General features: G+C 42.9%; 1 protein-coding gene across 4 annotated transcripts in view; it reads right to left on the bottom strand.

The window, feature by feature from the left end:
* The window catches only part of Peli2 (pellino E3 ubiquitin protein ligase family member 2), a 143,049-nt gene that overhangs the window by 70,026 nt on the left and 50,029 nt on the right, over nt 1-22,994 (bottom strand). The window lies entirely within an intron of this gene.

The following is a 22,994-nucleotide window of genomic DNA, read 5'->3' as shown; positions in this document are numbered from 1 at the left end:
AACTGAAGCTCTTCCTTTCTTTGAATGGGGAACAGGGATAGTATGCAACCCTGTGTCCTAACGGGGTTTTCTGCTTTTCTTTGACTAGTCCTGGTAACAAGTCACACCTAATTTGTTTTGATGAAGAGTAGGGAAGCAATCCAAGGACACAGCAAGTTCTCAAGGCCATCACTAGTTCTACCTAGGTCATCTTCCTCTCTGCTACAGCTAGCAGTGTGTGAAGTGTGCGCTCTGGTGGTCAACTGTCACCCACGGTGGGTCTGGGAATGGCCACTCGTCTTTCTGCTGAGGACACTGCCTGAAAGCTGCCTGCTGTCTGGCAGGTTATCTGTGTCCTCTTTCTGAGCTCAAACTGATGGTTACGGACTAGTCCACAAGAACCTCCGACTCTCCAATCACCCCTCAAACATCTGGCACTGACAGCAAACTTTCATTCCAACTGCAATTAACTAAGTGTTCCCCTCCCTCCAACTATCTTCTAACCCAAGATCTAGTGCCCAGCAAGTACACCTCTGGCCACAGGTTCCCTGATGGCAAGGTCATCAGAGGCCTTGACACACACTCTTGGAGTGACACTGTGCTTGGCAAGAACATTCATCATGTTACTGTTATCTAGCCCAGGGAGCATACTTTATTTATGTTTGAAATCAATAAATTGTTTTACTTTCTTAAATATTCATTTTAATTTTCTATTGAGTCACAACCTTCACCCAGGTACCCTGAGTTTTCCTCTGCCCTTCTATGGCAAGTGAGAGAAGGTTTTATGCTTCCTTGGCCAGTCCTGACTGGACTCTAGCCACTCCTATCTATGGGATTGCCCAGTCTAATTCCCACTCTCTCCACAGGCTCAGGATCTTTGGTATTCAAAGAAGTCTGAGATTCTTCTTTATTAAAGCCTATGTGAATAAACCCCTCTTTAACTCCACTTCCCTGCCTTCAGCATCACTCTCTGGTTCAGTTTCCGACACCTGCCAATATTATCCTTACCTTCCATACCTCTACAGACCATTCTATCTTTAGTGTCACCCCAGTGACACTACTCTGTGCTCAATACTTCAGTGAAGAGCATCCCTAAAGGGCACCTCATCCTAGTGACATCAGCGGATTCCTTCAGTGGATTCCTGCTTGGTCCCCCCTAGTCCACACCTGCTGACAACTACTGGCCTTACTCAAAGCCCCAGGCTCTCCTCTTATTCCTTGGGCTGAGAGCCCTTAAACACAACTCCTCTCTCTCTCTCTCTCTCTCTCTCTCTCTCTCTCTCTCTCTCTCTCTGGTTAAAAGCTGCCACAGCGCTCAATCCCTACTTCTTCAAACACCATCTGCACATCGCAAATGTCCTCACCCTATACAGCCCTCCCTCCTGAATTGTAGAGCCACACTTATTTCAAACCACCTTCCAAGCCCAGCACGTCGGTATCACAAAAACCTTAAACTCAGCACTTCTGAACTCATTCGCCTTGTCTCTTCTCCCCAGGAACTGTAAGACCCCAAGCATCCCATTAATTCTTCAAGTCAATAGTTTGGCTGCCATGCCAGCCTCACTCTCCCTTACTGCCTATCCAACCCACTGGAGGACAGACCAATGCACCTAGAATAACCTACATGAATGTCACTCTAAGTCATCCTCTGCTCTAATTTCATTGCCACCAAGTCAGTCTATTGCACTACATCCTCTTGTTTGCACAACAGCTAACTCATCTGTTGTATTCGCTATGCAGCCCCTGACCATTTTTACAGTTTCAAAGCAATCATCAATGTGACTTTCCACTTAGACACTCCATGCCTTGGCCGGTCCCCCTGGAAAGCCTGCCAGCACCTGCCTGAAACCTGGTGGGTGGAGTTCTCCAACTCAGCTCTGTTTCCTGCTATGTTTCCTACATAACCCTTGCCAAGAAGTCCTCCTGCCCTGCCATCCTTCCCTTCCCAAGTTTCTCTCTGAGCAGCTCCCTACTAGACACGTGAACACCAAGATCTTCAGAAGACTTGGCTGAGAAGTCACTGTCTGCAGAAGATAATTTTTGCCTCTGCTTAGAGTGGGGAAAAAGCCATAACCTTGTTCCAGAACAGTAGTGTGATTGTATGTATGGGATGGCGCCAGGCCATGACCCGGATCAGGATTATATTCCTCTTGCTCAAAATACCCTCGGGACCCTTAACAGGTTCTCAGTAACTCTTTAATGAATTATAAAACCAGCAAATAACCTCATAAACACTATGGTTTAACTACCGTGCTGAATTGCGAATCACTGCTTTGTCCATTGACTGTTCAACTGTGAGAAATAAACATGAATGTTTTCACAATGAACAATTCCCAGAAGTATGCTTACAGAAGAGATCTACACATATATACCACGTGCATATTTTATATATGTACACTTACATATGCATGTCATCTCTATACATGTGTATAAATACATATTTATATACATGGAAATATGTATCTGTGTGCAAGAAAGAAATACATGTACAGACAGAGATGGGATGAACTGAACTATTTCAGAGTGTGCTGCAAACATGACATTTCACCCTTAGTAGTTCAGTGATTTCTTATATCATTATAATGCCATCATAACACTGTGAAGTGAACCTTCAAATAGTGACTGTATTTTCTTCCTTATTCTAACTTTACTATTTGTTTGGTAAGTGTACCATGATGCCAATTTTTAAAATTTCTGGCTCCAAGGAACAAATAGAAAGGGACATTTGGTTGCCCTACCTCTTTAATATCCTTGATGAAAAACAGCTCAACCATCTTCTATCTTAATTTAACAACTTGGTTTTTCACAATGGTCTTTTCTGCGACAAGGTCTTGTACAGCCAACACTGGTCTCAAACTCAAGATCCTCTTGCCTCAGCCTCCTGAGTGTTGCGATTATAGGAACCCACCATAGTGCGTGGCTGTGAAAGACATTTCTGAAGGGTTCAGGCTATAGGTCCTATAACTCCTGCCTGTGCTGGATCTGTCCAATTACTTCTAACTGAAGAGATTCAGGTATCCACATGCTGCTGGCGGTACTGTACAGACAATGATGTGCACTTCCTGCTGAAGCACTGCAGTGACAGGACCCAGGTGATCTAGTCTCCTTCCTCCATTGTCATGCTACATACACCTAAGCCCAGCTCCCACAGGGCCGCAGGCCTTCCAAGTGGACAGACACCCCAGTGTCACTAAACACTTAGGATAAAGCAAACAGGATGCTGGCTATGGGGAACCTAGAGAGCAAGCTCTGCCTGAAGTGAAGAGGTGAAGGGCTGCACGGCACAGAGCTGGCAGAACCAATCTGTCATCAAGGAGCATGACACGGACAAGGTGCCGAGGAGTCAGCTGTGCTGAGAAGGGTAGAGAGCACCTGGAAACCACCACAAAGAGGCAAAGAATCAACTAGCAGCCCAGGATCCAGATTACATTTGAGGCACGACACTTAGAAAATAACTACAGTGCATCCTATATATTATTTCCTTCCACTTTTACAAGTATTGGACAATCACCTCCATTGCTGTTTGGTGTGTCTTTGTTAAAAAAATGTATCTTCTATGAGCAATTTTTAGCTGATAGCTGCTGGGAGAGGGGAAATCCATCCTCCCCCCCCCCCAACGGAGTATCCAGGGAAGGGCCTATGCCCAGGAGTAGCGATCAACAGAGAATGGATTCCATCACTTTTTGTGGATTTTGTTGTTGTTGTTGTTATGGTTTGATGATTTTTTTTGTATTGCTTTGCTGCTCTTCTCACTCTCTCTGGAGAAAAAAAAAAAAACGAAGCTGGGGTGGGTAGGGGAGTAGAGAGGACTTGGGGGAGGGGGAAGACTATGATTGAAATATATTGTATGAAATTTTAAAAATATATTTTAAAATGTAATTAAAAACATCTCCTAGGGCCTCAGGTGGATCACTTTAAGTCAACCGAGGCTGTGAGATGTGGAGTCTCAGCACATCGCCTAGGGGTTGTGTGATGCTGGGATGTTACCTCACGTACCCTATGCCTCAGTTTCTTCATCTATCAAATGGGGTTATAGACCTAAGGACTTGGTGGTGTCAGAATAAGCAAGATAAGCGCTAAGTGCTACAACAGCACCAAGCACAGCAAGTATGTTCCACACCTGTGTGGTCACCCTAAGTTATTACGAATCTTATCTAGCCAGCGACTACAGTTAAAAAGTCTCTTTCGTTTTTTGTTTTGTTTTGTTTTGTTTTCTGTTTTTTAATTGCTTTAGCCTTTGTGGAGAAAGACTATGAAGCTATTGACTGCACATGAGATTACTGTAAACTGTTAGCAAGCTGAGTTCCTCATTAAATATCCTTAGCTCGGGCTTTGGGAATGTTAGCTCAGTGACAGAACATTTGCCAAGCACACATGAGGATCTGGGTTAAACTCTCAACACCACACAAGAAAACTAAACTCACTAGTCAAGGATCCCTAAACTGCATCCCAGTGAACGGACTGCAACTCAGTCGCTGGCTGAGGGGGCTTGGTAGTGCAAAGGCCTGCGATCAACACAGGAATGGCTTTAGGTGGAGGCGCCAGCAATACAACTCCATAAAATCATATAAGGAAACAGTTTTTTTTTTCCTTGTTGCTGTTCCTTCAAAATTAACATCTGTATTGCAGGCCTTTGAAATGGTGGCTGAATACATGTGAAATTCACCCTACACGAACAGGAAGCTCAGGCAGAGGCTCTGCAGGCCTTGTCCAAATAACTGTTACTATTTTGTACGTTGTTATCCAAAACTTAAACAACTGCCTCATGCTGGTGCAAAGTGGCTTGCAGGTCTGTATAAAAAGGAAAACAAAAAGTGATGTCACCATTCCCAGTATCTCTGCATCTCCTATGTTCTTCCAAAGTAACACTTTTAAGAGAAACCAGGCAACAAAGCCAGCATTGTCCTCTGATAGGACAGTGGACCAGGGCAGGAGGCATGCAACAGCTCACTGTCTACAGTTGTGCTCTTTACAGCCTCCTCACCACTGCTGAGAGAGGGGGTCATTTCTGATGCCATGCAGCAGCAGGCAAGTTCCAGGCTGCCAAACTCACAGGCCAGTGTTCTTTCTTGGGTTCACAGTTAAAGGCTAAAGCTTCACATTGTTTTAATTGGTCTTTTGTGTCTAGTTTAATATAATGGTGACTATGTGTGCCCTTCTTTGTGAAATCAAAGTCTATGAAACACAAACTTGTGACATCTTTGATGTTTTACTGAAGAATAATAATAATAATAATTAATAATAGTAACCAGTAATAGTCTACTCAATAGGCAAAATTGGTGAGCCAAGCCAAAGGGTTAATTGTTTATCTCTCTCTCTCTTTTCATGTAATTTCTTTCCTTGTCTGGGGATCATTTCTAGTTCTTATCAGTGCTCCTGTTCCCTATGTGAAAGCACTTGGCATCAGGAAGACTCAGTTTCCAGTCTCTCTAGCTCCAAGGCCTGGTGAAGGCAAATCAATCTCTGTGCCTCGAGAAGCCTCGTCTGCAAAGTGAAAATGATAAAGATCCTACTCCACAATCTCAAGTCTGGGAAAATCAGTAATACACAAAAATCACCTGGCCTACTTCCCAGCAGACAGACAACGGACTCTATGACAGTGTGGTATAAAATCAGGTTGATAGAATACAATTTTTTTCTTCAAGGAACAATAACAGTGATAAATATTTGGCAAATATGCATCATGGCCTAGATTAATAAACATGCAATGCTTAAACTGAGAGTTACAATGCCAGCTTTAATAAATCATCCTCATCTGACACAATTCTGCATGATTACTTGCTGATGACTGCAGGAAACTGTAACTTGATATTGACTTCTTGTCTACCAGGGAGGTCTACTTGGTGCTGCCACCTACAAAAGGCAGTTCTTTGGATGGGAAAGTTGAACTTCTGCAAAGATTCATTATACACTGTGACATGAACAAGCCCAAGCAGAGAGTTTGCAGTCCAGCTTAGTCCCTGGGTCCTGAAGCAGTGGCCAGTATGGTCATTTATAGGAGACTCCACCCACACTTGTTAGAAACTTTAGCTCACTGTTACCCATGCCCTTAGAAATCAACAGGGGGAAGCGCAGGGTAGATTTTATTAATTGTTATCCTAAACAAAATCTCTCTTAATTTTCCCAGCAGTAATGATTTTTAATTAAGCTTGAGACCCTACCATCCATGATTAGCAGGATATGTCCAATCTCACAGTTCTTGGTTCCTTAGCTGAACTGTGCTTAAGCCACAACATCTGAAGAACAACAGTGACCCAGCTAAAATGTCTCCTGAATAAACAAAAGCAGAAGGAAAACAGCCATCAGGGACCAAGCAGAAGGGCTGTGTTCTGTTTCCAAACATGGGTAAGTGGAGACATCCAGGCCAGATGCTCCAGATGACTAAACCATGTCACATGACCACTCTCATGAGAAAGGCTGGCTCTCACACATGACAGTAATAAAATTATGTTTGCTTAGAGAATTGCTGTTGGAAGAGATATGAGCAGAAATCAGTAAAATTTAAGAAAACAAAAAGTGAGGTCAAAAATCTACTTCTTTGAAAATAGGTAAAAGTATGTTGGCAAGAGGCAAAAATGTACATGATTTTAGAGAAAAAACACTGTAATTTATAAACATGAATGATTAGTTGAAACAATTTCATCTAATGTATTATCGGTAACATAACAAATTCAAAATATAAAGAAAAAATTTGCCTGTTTGACAAAAACAGGAGTAAAAAGGAATCAGTAACTACACACACACATGCACATTTCTGCAGACATATCCACACATCCATACAAATGCGCACACACACACACACACACACACACACACACACACACACACACACACACAGAAACGGCATTCCCTTTACCATCTTTTGTGTCGTAAGCCCTGAAGCCTTCGTTTTCTGATTTCTGAAGTAGGTACTGACAGGTTTGTGATTACTGAGAAGTTAAAATATAGCTAGATCAGCCCGGCCCTTTATATTCCTTCTATTGTGTGTATGCTTGTGCCTTGTTTAAGTACTGTTTCCCTACCCCCATGCCGTGGAGATGGTTTCTAATACTATCTTTTTTGGGGGGGTGGGGGGATTGATTCCAGGAATGCATAGGAGCTTTTATTTTATTGTCTTTGTTTTGGTATTTTTATCTTTTTTTCCATTTTTTTTTGTTAGAAACAAGATTGTTTCACATGTCAGCCCCAGTTCCCTCTCCCTCCCATCCTCCCCGCCACCCCGCCCCCAAACTAACAACCTACCTATCACAGGAGAACTATGGAGTTGAATGGAAGCTATGCTCTACCCACTGGAATTACAGAGAAGGGTGGTGTCGTGCAGTGGGCAGCACCATCCACACTCAACCTGACAGCCACAGGTGACAGACAACCACAGTGCTCACAGACACATGGCCTTTGAAAATGGGATCCCAAACTGCCGGGGAAAGACCAGGCTTCCTGACATCTGAGCCACATCTAAACCACCAAAGGTTCTCCCCAGAATCTAAGACAGGGGAAAGTATAATCTAAAGGGCAAGGGCAGGGGGTTTCTTCTCATGAACTGTATGTGGGCTTTTAATACCGGAGGTGATGGTGTTTGGAGCTATCCCTACCTGTTTCACTAGTGCCAATTTGCATGCTTGAAAATATCTCCTCTGCCTCTATGACTTTGAGCTATGTTGCCACACACAGCCTTTCATGGAGCAAGCCTGTTTCACAGCCGTTGTGATGCCCCTGTGCTTCAGACATGCTGTGCTGAACAGATGCCAGGGGAAAACTGCTTCAGCCTCAAGTCAGTTGTAAAGGGAGAAGGGATGATGGCAGCAATGTGCCAAAGGTAACTAGGAGACAAGGGCATGGGGGAAGGGGTATCACTATAGGGCCTGCTGTGCACCCACATCCCCACCAGAAAATGAAAGACAGAGAAATTACAAGAGGCTACTATAAAGACACAACATGACAAAGCTACAGTAAAATGACATGTTTAGAAGTGCACTTTCCCCTTTTCCAGAGCTAGGCTGGGGACCCGCCTTGTAAGCATGGTTTACTAATGTGTGGATGTTCATTCTCTGGATTTATTTATCTCTGGTTAGCATGCATCCTTCCATTTTCACAAATGCTTAAAAACATTTTACTAAAAGCTACAGACAAGTGTCAAGGAAAAGCATTAAATTAATGAGCATACAGTTTATAGTTTTAGATTAAATTCCCATCAGAAGGCAGTGAATTCTGCTGCATTCATTAGGGTCATCACTGCACTAGTAAAGGATGGCATATTTTAATTCCACACAGCTGGCTCTTGATTCCAGGAACAGGAGCACCACTGTTATATTCTTAAATCCCCCAACATAAAGAACAAGAACTTAAGTCAAAACCCTTGACAGTTCCCCACTGACTACATACAGGTGCAGAATAGCAGGGTGCTGTGGGAAAGAGGTCAGAAGCATCATGCAGCAAAAGGCTATGTGCTAGTTAGGATCATCAGCTGGACTAAGCAACGTTTCTGAACAGAGAACAGGTCCATGAGGAAGCAAGCATCCCACGTTACTTTAAAAACATACTTGGCTTAAGAGTCAAAGGAAACTGTAAGGGATCCACTCATTCACCCATAAACCACAATTAACATGGACACCTGAGATCACGAGCGTGTCAAACATAGGGTGCAGATTCTGGGGATTCTCTGCGCAGGAAAGGAAGGAAACAGCAAGTATGCCACCATGTTTCTCACACTATAAGGAAGCTGAGATGGGATTGTGACTCAGGACACGAAGCACATCTAGGGCCTGATGCTGAGGTGGAGAATGGGGTTTGCCACAGTACAAAGAAGAGCCAACACACACTAGCAAAGGCCACTAGCAGGATGGGGGCATGAATGGAAGGCTCAGGGCCTGTGCCCCAATTTTCTGGCAATAAACAGCATTTTAACTTAAGCTGCAATTCGTAAGGACTACATAGCAGTTCCTAAACTTAAAGTCCATTACTACTTCAGTTAGAAAAGATGGGAGAAGACTTTTATCAGCTCAAACCAAGTGGCGGAAGTGAACGCTGAGGTTTCATCCTGAGGAGGCTTTGGGAGCTCTCGCTTCAGCTTTCACACTGGCAAGAATGAACATGAGGAACCAGGATCTTTCTTAGGTGGCTTCTGGAAGGCTGTCACCAAAGCTGAGGGCAAATTATAGAGTCAACTTTCCACATCTGTACACTCAGCCAGCCATGGCTCAGTAACAGCAGCAGCCAGTACAGCAATTGGAGTACTAGCAGTAAGGACAAGAAGTCACAAAAAGCAAAGTTTGCATTTGCCACATGTCAAGCACAACACATCTACAGAAATGATGTGTGAGTACATCCAAAGTAGCCTACAGCATAACAATTACCTATACAACTTTTACATCGTATTAGGGTCCTGTCCAGAGATGTGTCAAGTATTTGGGAGGATGTATATGGTTTCTTTTGAACACTACTCGGTTTTATACAGCACACTGGGGCATCTGTGGATGTGGGATGCACAGAGGTTCCCAGACCCAATCCCCTGTGGATCCCTTGGTGAGACTACCTCCATTTGATAAAAAATGATTTATAAATTACCTTTAGGATTTTGTATTAACTCAATGTATATTTCTAAACTGAAAATGCTATTTCTTTCACAAATGTGTGTTCTGAAAGTCAGACTTTCAGTCAAGTTTTTTAAAGAACCCCTCTTATCAGCCAATTTGGGATGAGTCCCCTGCCCCCTTTTTAAGCTACAAATGTGAATCCATTGCAGGTGTCATGAGACGGTGCTGTGGGTCAAGCTTGCTGAGATACACTCTTGAATAGGACTGCTGCTTACGTGTAGCTCCTTTTCCACTATCAGATGTTAAGGAAACATGGCTTTCCCACATAATCCCTGCTGATCCTCCTTGCTCCTCCCTAACCCAGCGCTGTCTTTTCACTCCATGAAATTAGTAACCACTGCCACAACCGTGGCAAAATGAATCCATCCTTGTCAAATCAGATAATAGATTGAATGCAGAGAGGAGGGGCGCCCATTAACTGACTGGGTGGGGGGGGTGGATAAACATTTGTTCAGCCTATTCTCCCCTACGCAGGCTTCTCACTACCTCAGCCTGGGGCAGGGACACTGGTCCTGCCTGATACGGCCTGACAACCCTGGGAAGACAAAGGTTTAGAGAACTGAGACCAGGGCATCTTAATCCAAACTAAAGCCAGATTAATGCATATCAAAGTCGATTTACAAAGCACACCCCCTCCCCATTTCCAAGAAGCCTACCATAGGTGATGGCTTCTGTACACAGCATGTGTCACTGAGGGAAAGGAATCTGGAGGAGCCTGATGCTCCTTCCGTCCCCTTGTCATACATCAGAGGCTGTGTGGCAAGGCGGCTTTTTAATATGGAGTTCACTTGCTAGTGAATTTTATCTCCTATGATTTATCCTCAGTCTCCATTCTGTGACACAGCAAACAAAGCAAAGCAAAACAAGACACCTAGAAGGAAAATGTAAGAGGACATCCCACATGTCATAAGTATTAGTTAACAACAGTTAATAAAGAATTATTATACAGATAGCAATTAGTAGTCACTGTGGACTCACAGTACACAGAGGCTATTCTTCAAAAACTTTAAGTTACTAATAACTGATTCCAACTTCACAGTTGAATAAGTATTTAGTCTCTCGATTGAGATTTGAGAATTTGAGGGCCAGGGTGGTTTTTACTCAGATAAAAGGGGGTTGATGTTTCAACCCAGGGACTTTAATTCCAGAATCCATAATGACTAAAGCTTAATAGTCTAAATCAATGTTCTTTAACCAACATGTAGGACCCCCAAGCTGAACAATGTCTGGGGACACTTTTGGCAGTCATGACTGAGGACAAATGCCACTGGGACCTAGTGAGTGGAAGCATTCCCCCCCAGCAAGGAGTTACCCAGTCTAAACTGTCAACAGCATTAAGGCTGGGACACGTTCTGATTAACTCTGGGAACCTTCTCCCCTGTTCACTGTGACACCCTCTAGGTGGGCATGCAGGGCAGCAGAGAACACAGACTAGAAACTCAGTGTAACAAGAGATGAAGCAGAGGTTCAGTCATTTGATGTAAGCTTTATACAACTGTTCAAAAACAAACAGGAGTAACAATAAATGATTATAATTCAAGCAGGAAAGTTCTCAAGATTACAGTTTAGATTACAAGGGTTTGTCTGTTGGGTTTGTTTTTTTAAGTAAGTGTCTTGCCTACATGTATGTAATGCACACATGGTGCCTGCAGAGATCAGAAGATAGCATTGTACCCCCTGGAACTGGAGTGTGAGCTATCAAGTGGGTGCCTGGAACCAAACTCAGGTCTTCTGCAAGAGCAACAGGTACTCTTAGCCACTGAGCTCTCCTTCCAGCCCCTGGGTTACAAGTCTTGAAGATGCCACACAGTTAGCTCCACTAGAGAATTTCATACCCCCTCTGCCTTATCTATCTCAAACTTCGGAAGCAGCTGAGAAAAGACCACTACCACCTTTTCCCAGCCGAGGGACCTCCTCATCTGGGCTTCGGCATGGGCCACTCCTGTCCTTCTCCTTTTACCACATGTCCTCCTCAGGTAACACTTCCATGGCACAGCTAGGACCTTTATTGTTCAGACTCTCCTGACCCCTTTCTTGGTGACTCATTATTGCTATGAGCCAGACACAATTTTATTTTCCCATGAGAAGATTCCACTCAGCTTTGTAACGATTATCTTCCACAATGAAGAAAAAGCCCATCAAGCATTTCAGCGGCCAGGAACACTAAAAATTATATTTCCTGACATATTTTTCTTTAAAATCTGCCTCCAAACTGCTGAAGTCCTTTGCACTTCATGGGATCAAGTAAACTGCCTAAAGGGTCAGAGGTTCTAAAAGCTAAAAATGGCTGCTGTTTATGCCATGGATTCTGTGAACCACCCAGGCACCCGCTGGTAAGAGCATGCCTAACTGTGAATTCAGTTTGGTAGGAACTGAGATGTATCATAACCAAGGCAAAAAAAAGGGCTTGGGCACTAGAATATGGTGACTTGCAGATGATAGTATTGGCTCACAACCACTCACTGTACACATCCTCAAAAGTGTTTATTAGAGTTTATAGTTAAGAATTTGCTTGCATTTACGACCTGAAACTGAGCTGCACAGCCAATAGAATGTGCATACACGCACTTACAAAGAGGGTAATTTGCTGTGTATCTTCACCAGCAACTCTAGAAAGCTATGCCCTCCCCTCACAGCCAGCAATGAGCAGAGTCAGGAGTCCAGTTGGGTTGATCCACACTGGTCCACACCATCCCTGCCTTCCAAGGCAAGCTACTTCCAGATCTCACAAATACAGAAACTAAGAGAAGCATGGTACATGGCCCCCAGTGAGTATTAGGAATGTTTTCTAAAGGAAAGCAAAATACCTCACCATTAAAAGAGTAGTATAAAATTAGATTTTCCCCCCAGAACATTCAGTTCTATAAAATTATTGCTGTTTTAGCAAGTTTACCAATTTTCCAAATGAAAATAGATTTTTCACTTGCAGCAAAAATTAGATTTTAAATTGTGGCAGCCTAAAGATGTAAATTCTGTTGGCTATGATTAACTTATATTTATTTTGACTTTATATCCTAAGGTGAAAGAGCTTTTACAATGCCAAATATCAGATACCAAAACCTTAACTATCATTTTAGTGCTATCAAAACTTTGAGGCATAGTAGTTATTTGAATAATATCCGCACAGAATATTAAACAGCAACAAACAAACTACTGCATCCAACAAAGAATATTTCAATCACAAATATGATACTGCATGAAATAAGTCAGAAATAGAAAATCACACACAGTGGACCCCATTTATAAAAAGAGCAGAAGCCACTTGCGGTTTTAGGGTAGGGTGGTGGTTACCTGGTTACCACTTAGGTTGAGCAGTAGCCAGTTGAGGGAGCAACAGCATCTTTGGGCCTCTGACAGAGTACTGCTTCTTGGTCTGGGTGCTGTGTAAACAGGCATTTACTTTGTGAAAAGTCCAACTCCACATGGGAAATTTATGTATGTTGAAAATAAAATGAAAACACTAGATCTGGGGTGGACAGTGGTAGGTTTCGTGTTATTATGTATCAGGCCCAGGGCTATACTCAACATCACAAACAAAGAAATGAATAGCAAAGATTTAAAACACTAGGTAAGATCTATCTGCCAGAAGTCTCATTTATCTGACTGAAGAGAACGGGATCTGACACTAGTTCTACCTTGCTTGTAGGACTCAAGTACCAGTGCTATTTAGATGCTCCAACATGGCACTCTGGGGAGAGCAAGCAAGTGAGGACACTAGCTGCCAAGCCTGACTTCAGATTCAGTCCTTGGGACCCTTGTGGTGGAAGGAGAGAACTGAGTCCCATAGTTGTCTTTTGACCTCCATATACACACCATGGCATGTCGACCCAAACACACAAAACTTTAAGTATTAAAAAAAAATTTAATGGCAATCTTATATTTACAACACCAGGTTGCAAAGGAATGTAACTGTGATGGCTAATGCCAGTTGTCTGGATCTAGAATCAACTGAAGAGCAAGCACCCGGGCACTCCTGTGAGGGATTTCCTTGGCCAGACCACTTCAAACAACCCTGATGTGAGTGCCCCCTTCCTTCCAACCCAGATAAGGGACAGGGACGATGGAAGAGAAGTGTGTTTTATCTGCCTGCTTTTACTCTTGCCAATCCCGTTGCCACCACTGCTGTGTTCCTTTCCTGGTGTCAGGGCCGGCTTCTTCAGGTTTCCCCACAGACTGAAGACCACAAGTTCCCCAGGAATTTTCCAGGCCTTCAGCTCCAAACTAGTACTGCCGAGACACACAGGCTCTGCACATCATGGGCTGAGCAACTGCCAGACTCTGCCTCTCAGCTGTGGTCCAGCCATTGTTGGACTGACTTCTCAGGCTGTACCGATATAAAGAACCCCTTTTCAATACACACTCATCCTGTGGGCTCTGTTCCTTCAGAAAACCCTGACTAGTACACTAATAAAAATGATCTTTTAAAATGTTGATAGAAAAGGATGATGACAGTTAACCATTTTAACCAGGCATTACCAAGCAACTTAGGAAAATCTTTTTACATCTAGCTGTTTATGTTTAACAAAAGTACAATTCTACATGAAAAAAACTAATGCAGAACAACTCCTCTGTTCAAAAAGCAAGGAGCAGAACTCAGCTGGCAGGCTGAGGAGAACATATGAGCAATGACAGCTGCGCTGGGCCACATGCACCTTCCCTTCAGAAGGCCTTCTCCCAAAATTCTTGCCACTGACCACATTCTCCATGAGGAAATGCACAGAGACCTACAGTGAGTGCACCAACGATTGAGAAGCTGCTCATTATTAATGCTTCACTGCTGGAATCCTTAAAAAAACAACCTGATAAACTGACATTATCATAATCACAGAAGAAGCCTATATTCAAATTCAGTTTCGATTTTAACCCATCAATGTACTTTAGCTAAAAGTTTCTTATACAACTCAACAGCCAGGACATAAACGTTGGTGCCAGGTTTCATATAACCAGAGCCCTCATGACTTTCTTATGAGTAATTCTTTCCAGAGACCAACTCACCAATATCAGTGTGCATAGCCAATAGCTGTCACTACCATACAGCAGGTATCTGATACACTCTAAGTATTTCTTTCCTCACTAGCTGGCATTACTATTAGGATAACCTGCTGCTGTCCCAGGCCAGGCCCAAGGCAGGTAAGAGTACCTGGTTAAGCACAGAGCACGTCCTGCTAGGCAGCAGGAAAGCAGAAATGCACGCATTCCGGCCTTTGAGGACAGCCAAACTCTAACAGGGCATCAATGCCCACCAGTCTATGAGCTCAGAAAGGACTCCTGGGTGATGCTAGCAGTGAAGGGGACCCCTGAGAGATGAGAGCACAAGTCAGTAGATGTGACTGAAGCACATTTTGTCGAATGAAGACGTTCTGGCAAAAGCACAGAGTTGAGGGGGAAAGGCTCTCTGGGGAGTAGAGAGGAAGAGAGCAGACCATGTGAGGAGCTCGGGGGCAGCTGGAAATGGAAAGAGAGTGAAGGGCAAGCATCTCCTCTCACAGTAAGACAAGCAAAGGTCCCAGCAGCCATGCTTTACTTAACTAGAGCATGCCATCACCTAGTCACAGAAAACATAAATAATACTGAACCTATTAGTCATACAGCTCTCAAAGAGGCTGAGGTACTTTCTCAAGAACAGTGCACTTTAGTGTAGACATGTCTAAAACAGCAGCAGTTATCCCAAAGCAGCTGATCACGCCTGTAGGACTCCTCTCTGCAGCCCATCACTGTTTTCAGCTGCACTGAACTCATTTCTACAGAATGCTATAGCATAACCACCTCTGCAAACAAACTAGCTGTTAGCTGTTACTAAAGCCAAGCCTCCCTCCGTCACTGACCTTCCACAGAGGGGCTCACTGGAGAACACCTGATTTCATGAATCACTGAGGCTGCCAAATCAACTGTGAGGCAACTCCCCTTTTCAATCTGTGTGTGTGTGTGTGTGTGTGTGTGTGTGTGTGTGTGTGTGACTATATACAAGTGTGAGTGTGCACATGGAGGCCAGATCCCCTTTTCAATCTCTGTGTGTGTGTGTGTGTGTGTGTGTGTGTGTGTGTGTGTGTGTGTGTGTGTGTGTGACTATATACAAGTGTGAGTATGCACATGGAGGCCAGAAGCTGACATCAGATGTTGTTGTTGAGACAGGTCTCTCACCAAACTCAGAGCTCAGCAGTCTGCCTGGCCAGCACACTCTGGGGATTTGCCAGGGTTACAATGTGCTGACATGCTGCTGTGCCAGGCTCTTATGTAGGTGCTGTGATCTAAACTCGGGTCTTTGTTCTTGTGCAGCAAGCCCTTTACCCACTGAGCTGTCTCATCAGCCTGGTGGTTTCCACTCTTATAAGCAAGAATTGTATTAATTCACTCTGTCACCACAGCAGTCCTTGTCTAGCAATAGATGGATTTGCAAAGTCACACTTCCAGGAGGGAGGACACTCAGAAGCAAACCTCATCTTTGGTCCCCATTCTCTAGGGAATTTACTACTTGCAGCAACAACAGCCCAACATTCTGGGGCCTTAGGCAGCATACCAACCTTAATGACCCAAGTCAACTTACCTGGATCTTTTGGACATTTTAAATATCCTCAACAGAGAGTTGCAAGTGACTAACTGGATCATAATTCAAGTAAGTTTGATTAAAAATTTAACTATATATAAAAGCATTCTCCAACACTGATGTTAAAACAAATCAATAGAATTTTGCTTCAAACCCTGTCTCGAAAAACAAAAACAAAAAATTGCTTTAATGACAACAAATTATTTTTCCAATTAATACATGCATTGAGTCAAAAATTTTAATTACACAAATGTAATATAGATAATTACACTGATAACTAAAGATGCCAAGTGCTTGAATCAAGATTTCCTGTTTTAACACTCTGGGTCCGAAATTATCCTTCACACTTTGTAATCTGTAACATGATAAATAAAATGGCCCAGAGATTGATATTGGGGTTCAAACTTCAAGCTGAAGATCAGAAAAGCAAAGTAGCAGGGGCCACTAGCTCTTACCTCTACCTCAGGCTGAAAGAGCTGATCCTGCTGCCTCTTCTCAGTTTGGCTGGACAATCCTGAGACTGAATGCCTCCTATCCTCAATGTGGCTGGAGAATGAATGCTCGGTACTGACCTTTCTCCTGTTTTATATAGCTCCCTAATGCTGGGATTAAAGGCGTGTGATCCCAGATGCTGAGATCATCTTTGTGTGAGCTGTTTCTATTTAGGACTGGATCAGTCTTGTGTAGAGCTGGGTGGCCTTGAACTCACAGAAATCCATCTACATCTTAATCCTGGGTCCTAGGATTAAAGAGATGTGTACCACTACCTCCTGTCTGCTGGGTTAAAGGTGTGTGCCTGGCTTCTATGGCTTGTGGCTGACTTTGCTTTCTGAATCCCTGGGCAAGCTTTAGTAAATCATAAATAACATATTACCACAATAATCTCAGTATCTTTGTTTCCTCTAACACAAGACAAAGAACTAATCACAAATATAGCCATTTTGTAGTTAATGGGCATTTTGTACAGCATGTGTAAGTTTTCTCTTACTGCTCTAACAAGTCATCAAAGCCCTCTGCTGCTAAAAACACAGTTATCTTTTTAGATCTGTCCACCAGTGTTCAGCAGGCACCCGTATTCTCTGCCAGAATCATACCAGCCAACACAAGCAATGAGCAAGTTCCAGGAAAGGTGGTCTCCAGGCCATTCAGGTTGCCTGTAGTCCCCATGGTGGTAAGACTGAAGCTGTATTTCCTTGCTGGCTGACAGGTCTGCCCTAGGATGCAGGCACTGTTTGATTTATGGTCCTCTTCCTCCATCTCAAAGTCCCTTTCGTCCCTCTGCCCTCATCTCTCAGTCATTCATCAGAAATCCTCCCTTCTGCTGTTAAGGGCCCTTGTGATTACACTGGGCCCATCTGGATAATCCAAGATAATCCCTCTTAAAGTTCCTGCCTTAATTCTATCTTCAGAGTTCCTATGCCACATAGGCAAAAGACTCACAAGTCCCAGAGACTAAGGCATGGGCCCCTTGCATGTGGATAGGGCAACTACTCCACCAATCACAGTAAATACAAGAGACCCTTTTTTATTTAAAGTGTGAGCTCTTCTGTTCATACTCCACAGCAAAGCAGAGTTACATACACTATCATTAGCACTTGAAAATATGAAAAGAGTGCGAGAGAACACAAAAAAAAATATTAGTGCCAAACATTTTGGTTGCTGAAACTCAGAAAATCCTAATATTCTCAATCAATCCACCACCTTTTTGGAAGTACCTGATCTAAGAATTGTGAATGTCAGACTTCTAATTTTAATTTAAGATATATTATACGATATACGGAAACCTACTCCAAAGACTCACAGAAGAGTGCCGATAAGGAATCATGCTGTTTCAAATCCTAAAACCGTAGGGGAAGCTGGCTTTAAATATTTAAAAACATTCCCATATATTTCCTAGTATTCATGCTTGGAAACTATACTCCAGCGTTGCAGGCTCCATCAATCATTCATCAAGCCATCCCACTGATTTCCAAGCCATCTGTTAGTTGTTAGAAACTGTTAGCGTGATCCTTTCTTTGAAGTATGTGTGCATGTGACTCAATGTCTGAGCTAGGATTTGACTAAAGAGGCCAGACCCGTCCATGACTCCATCTGGTTGAAGGAAGCAGGTGAACAGGTCCCTAACCACAAGGACATGGCAGTGCTGGAGGTCCCTTCTACTCAATACACATTCAGTACACCTGCTCTTGACCTAACTGCACTGAGATTTATACACCCACTATTTCTACCATCATCTAAGCATGGAAATTACTTATTAGATGGGGTTTTTACTTTCGATCTACAGTGTTTTGAAAACAACAACTGGTCAAATCCTAGGAACCCATGAATTAAAAAGATACTATTAAAAGTTAACTGCATTACTCTTATTTCTAGTCAATAAAGTCCATGCTCCTGGCATCCAGATGAGGGACTCTTCTTCCCAGCACCATACTTGCATCATTTGTGCAAAATGCATAAGGTCTTACTGTAAATACGGCTCATGGAATCCATTTTTCTTGAATTCTTCCTGAGACCCACAATAAAGTTTAATACATTTCAGATGTCACTCCCTCCAGCTCCATGAAATCAACAAAAGCCATCATGCCATCTTCAAAGTCCCCAATATTGCTTTTTAAGTAAATTATTATACCTCTATGAGAAATAGCTGGAGCTTCATCAATAATGACTCCAATTTAACTGCTTTTTTTTTTAAGCTTTCTAAATGGTGCTTTTTCATCTCAGTAGGTATGTTTTATAAGGATCACAACCATACATTTAAACTGACATGATCTATTCCTACAAGAACTATTTTGGAAGTCTTAATATTTTTTCAGGAAATCATTTGAACCACACAGCATGCTGGTACCTCACAGGTGTCTTGTCTTCATTCTATCAACACTCATTAATAAAAAGCTTTTGCAAATTGTTACTTCAACATTTTAGAAGCCTACTTGTACCTACATTTTTACTGAATAAGTGGTTGCTCCTTCTAGGAATGAAGTGATTTGTTTTCAGTTTGTATCCTGTAGAGACTCAAGAGATACTCAGCTCTGCAGCTTATTATTACATGTTTCTCCTCTTACAGATTTAGAATATTCTTACTTACAGCATGGAAAAGCCTTATCAAAACACTGTTACCTGAATTATGATGAAATAATTCATTAATTAAATCATTTATAATAATTTCATTAATTCTTGAAATTAAAATTATCTGACAGAGTTAGAGTTGAGTGTGGTGACTCATACTTGTAGTCAAGAGGCTAAGGCAGGGGGATAGTGAGTTTGGGGCTAACCCTTTCTCACCAAATAAAAAAAGCAGACACTACTAACTGAAGAATTGCAATACAATGACTATAAAGGAAACCAAAATCAATGCTATATCAAACCAAACTATTTAAAAGCAGCATTAGTAAACAGGCCTTCAGACACTGATGAAGTGTGCTTCTCCTGGGGCACAGAAGAGTCCCGATAAGCTTTGCTGTTGGGAGCCAAAGATCTCAGGGCTTAACATGAGATCCTAGGCTCCCAACAGCTTTCTGTACCACTAAGACACATGCTTCATGAGTGGCCCTCATTAAATCCTACAAATTAGCTCAAGCTAAGGTGTTAACACTGAAAATCATATTAGTTTTACCACTTCCCACAATTATTGTTACTTTCATAGGAGTGATACGGAAGACTTTGAATACTACTACATCAACTACTAGATCGATACCAACTTAAACACACCACTGTGGTCTGAGTGGGGTCTGTCCCCATTGGCTGGCTTGTGTGCTAGCAGCTTGGCTCCTGGTCTAGCAATGGTGGATGGTGGTGCACCTACAAGAGGTAGGCCATTCAGGTACCACTCTCAGAAGGGATGAGTGCTGATCTTACAGAGTAGGTGAGTCTCAAGAGACTGGCTAAGTTCCCCCAAGAACCAGTGTTCTGAGGAATCGTTCCGGGCCTCTGTGATCCATTTCCTTACTGGTACATGTCCAGACAGCAGCTGGCCTGTTCCCCTTCTACATTTCCACCACACTGTGACAGCCAGGATGCAAGTATAATACTATTTAGGCCCTCTAAGCACAGCAGAGACAAACGAATCTCTTCATAAAGTACCCAGCCTAATGTATGTTCTCATAGCAACAGAAAGAGGATGAAGACACAGACTAAAGATCAGCCCTGAACATTCACTCCTGCTAATAAGCTTTGGTCATTTTCTAAACCATCATTCAAATACTAATATTTGCCACTATGAAATAACTAGGGGAAAAAGTGATTTTCAATTATTTTTGGAAAGTGAAAATATCCCCCCAAAGGAGATTTCTGTAAAGCATAATCTAAGAAGAGAAAAACTATTGTGGAGTTTTCCATAGCGATGCTGCTAAATTTAGCATGTGGCTAGCAAAAATATCCCTTATCAGATACTGGCACCGTTACTAGCACCACACTCCTGACTGAATACTAGCCTCTCTATCTCATGAAAAGTAAATTGGCAAGTCCTATCATGTCATTCCCTCAGCTTGACACTGCCCAATGTTCTCCACTCAGAAAAGGTCAAATCCTCCAGCTAGACCCTGATGTCTCTGCTCCCCTGGTCAGCTCAACCCCCAACATTTCCCAATCGCCCTGCAGCCTATATGCCCTTCCTCAGAGACCCTTCCATGCCTACCTGTTCCATGTTTGTGCTTTTTTTCTCCCAACACTTCTCACAATGCACAGTTGTGTATGTATTCAAATAAGTCTCCATTGTTTGCCTACACTGCCCGATTAGCTCCATGCTGATGTGTTTGCTCAAGGCAGTCTATCCAATACCTGGCATGGTGCCTGGGCGTGGAAGGTGCTGGATAAATATTTGTTGAATAAATGAATGGGTGAATAAATTAGGAGGCTTTATGCCTATGTAACAGATCTGCCAGAAGTAAAGCAGGACTTGTGATACTGATGCTTTAAAAGCACAGTAGATAATCAAAGAATACCTGTAGTATTCCAAGAGCAAATATGTGCACAAATAAGGCTGTACAAACAGAGATCATCCAACAATAGCCCAGGTGTGCCATGCCATCATAATCTGCCTCAGCATAGAGGCTGGCATTCGTGGGTGACTAAGAGGCCCTATCTCCCCCTGTTTACCACTGGCAAAGAGATAACTTTGCTCTACCCCAGTAAGAGGCAGAAGGGAGAAACAAGGACAAAGGTGTTGGGAGAAAGACCGGGCCAGACACCAGGTCACTGAAATGCATGAAGGAGTAAACTACAGGTCAGAATGTGCAGCAGGAATCAGGATCTAGGTAAATCAGAAATATCAACAGAGAAGACAGGATCAGCAGCAGAGTGAAGTCATGTCTAATGCCACGGCCTAAAAGAGAAAGAAAGAATAACAAAGGTGCATTAGGAGTTGGGAGTTCAGCTCCCCAGTACTGCCTGTCCCCCAAAGCCTATTGTTTTATAGATTCAGTTAAATATGTAAGTGTGAAGAAACTCTGAAAATGTAGCAGCAAGAATGGCCACCAAGATGTGGGTGTATGTCTGCGAGGCCCCAGAAGGGCAGAGCTTGTGACTGAGGTCCCGGTCCCTGCACGGTGGAAAACAGATTCAGTCCCTATTCACAATACAAACAATATTCTGCATTTACTAGGTACAAGGCCTTTTGAGGTAGTGGTACAAAGGAGTAAGGCCACAATAGACCAGTGGTTAACACTGCCCCAAAACCACACACACACAAGAGTCCCTAGTTTCTCCATCTTCCTTGGCCACGATGGGCAAGGCTCAGCTATGGGATTCTCTTCTGAAAATACAAATCTTTAGTAGGGACAACTGCATAGTGAGGGAACAGCCCATTGGCAACCTCCTTCGGACATGCCTTCTCCTCTCTCACAACACTGGGCTGCTCAACTTTGTCCTGACTCTGATTCTTCTGCCCTCTCTATGACTTTTCTACTTTTGCCCTTCTTAGTCAGTTAGTTAGAGCCTGAATTTGCTTACAACCGAAGTACACTATGGCTCCTTCTTATTTGTCAATTTGCTTAGCTTAAAATGAGTATCCTGGGGTGCTGAAAAAAATTTTTTTCAGATTACAAAGAGAGTCAAGACCCAATGCTCCCAATTCTTAGTATTGAGAGTGATATGTTTAAACACAGACTTGGACAACTCACTAACAGATATATTATTTAAATACCTTGAAGCAAAATCTAAGCATATAGGTAAAACAATAAAAGATAAAACTGGCAGTAAGAAAGGTGGAGAAAGAATAAAGAAGAGCCACTGAGCCCATATACCCCATAGCTACATTTTTTTTACATTTCCTCTAAGAATAAGCCTGGGTCATCAGAGCAAGATCTCGTGTGTGAGGGTGTGTGTGTATACAAGTGTGTGCACACACAAGTGCACATTGCTAGGGACCAAATTCAGGACCCTGTACATGCTAGGCAAGTACTCTATTACCAAGCTACAGCCCCAGCTTTCTGTAGCTTTTGTAGTCCATTCTATTAACATAAAATTGTTGATTTAAAAGGGAAATAATGAACAACAGTACAGAGTCAAAAAAGAAAAGGAAGATAAATGCCAATGGCTATACAAAATTGAAAGGACTGTATTTATACAACAAGACTATTTGGGGCACTTGTCATGTACTCTCAAGTATCTGCCGTGTTTTCCTTCTTCACCAAACACTTTTACACGCCGTCCTGCACAGGCTTGTGAGTATCACCCCCAGCAGATGGTGCTGTTCAGGGAGGCTGCAGAACCTTGGAAGGAATTTGCAGATGGCTGGACTGTTGGAGGGAGTCCTTTGTAGGATATTGTGCTCAGCCTGGTTCCCAGTCCCATCTCTTGTTTCCCGGTTCACCACAAAGTGAAAAGGTTGCACTGAAAAATCTAGTCACCAGGGACTGAGTCACTTGGCCACTGTGCCATCA

The sequence above is a fragment of the Cricetulus griseus genome (genome assembly GCF_003668045.3).
Source record: "Cricetulus griseus strain 17A/GY chromosome 1 unlocalized genomic scaffold, alternate assembly CriGri-PICRH-1.0 chr1_1, whole genome shotgun sequence".
NCBI classification, from domain to species: Eukaryota; Metazoa; Chordata; class Mammalia; order Rodentia; family Cricetidae; genus Cricetulus; species Cricetulus griseus.
This window is presented reverse-complemented; position numbering and strand designations above follow the sequence as displayed.